General features: G+C 39.1%; 1 pseudogene; it reads left to right on the top strand.

Annotated features, from left to right (window-relative positions):
• The first annotated feature begins 850 nt into the window (after positions 1–850).
• Positions 851–1,570, top strand: LOC149253511 (large ribosomal subunit protein uL11y-like; annotated as a pseudogene).
• The last annotated feature ends 599 nt before the right edge of the window (positions 1,571–2,169 follow it).

Genomic DNA, 2,169 nt, shown 5'->3' with positions numbered 1-2,169 from the left:
ACCTTTTAATTGTCTTCAATTAAAAAAAAGGAAAATCAATTTTTTTATCTTCATCGAGCCATATGTAATTGTCTTACATTAAGAGAAAAGAAAAAGTCCCATCATTTACAGTTTTTATTAATTTGGATTCAGAGAGAGGGGATTTAGATTTGCATAGGGTGGCTAGTTGACCAACCACATCAATAGTAGAGGCACCATCGGCAGATCCAATTCCAGGTCATGTTGGTTGAATCTTACCAGCACCCGTAGAAGCAACAGTTCGAAAGGGTTTAGCTGGACCTAGATCAGTATATCGAACAAGAGGGTTAGAGCCGGAATTCATTCCTTTCCCAGGCACAAATAAAGATGCACAACCTGTTCTAGATACAATAGATCTAGATTTAGAACCAGTAATTGCATTTGCAGTTTCTATTAATTCGGATTCATAGATAGAGGGATTTAGGTTTATATTTGTAGAGGGCGATACTAGACAGTAGTAGAGAATCAAAGAATGGTGTTTTGTGAAAATATTGATAACATGCCTCTTAATTTGGGTTCCATGATAGGGGGTTTTAAATTTGCAGAAGATGGTAATAGCTGGTAGTAGAGATTCGAAGGCTCCCCTGTTTTCCAAAAAACAATTGACATCTATGCCTCTTAATTTAGATTCAGAGATAGGGTGATTTAGATTTGCAGAGAGCAGAAGAAACTAGTAGTAGAGAATCAAAGACTCTACCATTGTCTAAAAAAATAGACATCCATGCCTCTTACTTCATATTCGAAGATAAGAGGATTCAGATTTTTAGAGGTAGGCAACAACTAGTAGCAGAGAATCGAAGACTCTAGTGTTTTCTGAAAAAAATTGACAACCATGCCTCCCAAGCTTGATCCTTCCCAAGTTGTCGAAGTGTACATGAGGGTCACAGGGGTGAAGTGGGAGTTTCTTCATCTCTGTCCCCTAAGATTGGTTCTCTAGGTTTGTCGCCAAAGAAGATCAAAGAAGGCATTGCAAAGGAAACAACAAAGAACTCGAAGGGTTGGAGGGCCCTAAGGTGAAAAGTGGGAGTTGCTTCGTCAGTAGCCCCTAAGATCGGTCCTCTGGGTTTGTCGCCCAATAAGGTCGGAGAATACATTGTAAAGGAAACATGAATGGATTGGAAGGATTTAAGGGTCACGGTAAAGCTCATCGTTTAGACCAGGCTTTCTAAAGGAGTTAATGGAAGATATCCCCGGTGGTTGGGAGGGTTTAAGTCTTGCCATTATGTTATATGTCTGATGACATGACTATGTTGTACCCCTCCATAAATTCAGCTAAAGACGAGCTTCTTCTAGAGTTTCACAACCCTTTAAAAAAAACCCTAAAGGAGCTGACCAAGATGAACATCAACCACAACGGAGATATCTCCCTCTATGATGTCATTGAGATCACTAGGGTTATGAGGACTAGGTCCATGGCGAAGGAATTGCCCGGCATGGTGAAGGAGGTTCTGGGCACACGCGTCTTAGTTAGTTACATGGTGGATGGAAATAATCTTAAGGATGTCCAAGACGAGAGATCACTGAAGGAGAGCTTGAGATCCCCAAAGAATGAAGGAGTATCCACATTTGGTAATTGAAATTAAATTCTTTCATTATTTATATGGTTTGTTATTTGTTCATTTGTTTAGGGTTTTTAATGTTTAAGGAAGTTGAAAACTGGAAGAAGGTAGCCTGTTAATTTGCTTTCAGGACCTTGGGGATTTGATTTTAAGGAACTTTCCACTTCTTTGGAGACTTTAGGTAGTTATATAATATATGCACATGCTGATCTGCTGAATGGATGGATGGAAGAATTTGTTGAAACTTTTTTACTGTCATCCCGCGGACTCAAGTCGTTTGTCGCTTCATTCCTCCACAAGAAACTAACACTGGCATACTGGCAGTAGTCAGCATAGATGCCTACTTCAAACCCATGGTGTGTTAAAAAAAAAAATGGGCTTTGGTAATTATTCCTTTGCCAATGTTAGATACTACCCTTACGGCCAATCATTTTGTGCTATACTCTGACACCGTCTATGATTAAGTGTTTTAATCTTTCCATCATTTCAAATAGAATGAATTCAAAAAATAATGTGCAGCTACTCGCCAGTGAATATTATATTTCCCAGCCACAGTGAGAACATGGATGGCTAATAATCATGGAATTTACAT

Source organism: Pinus tabuliformis, chromosome 7, assembly GCF_031772625.1.
Source record: "Pinus tabuliformis cultivar Carrire ecotype Pingquan chromosome 7, CPIR1, whole genome shotgun sequence".
NCBI lineage: Eukaryota > Viridiplantae > Streptophyta > Pinopsida > Pinales > Pinaceae > Pinus > Pinus tabuliformis.
This window is presented reverse-complemented; position numbering and strand designations above follow the sequence as displayed.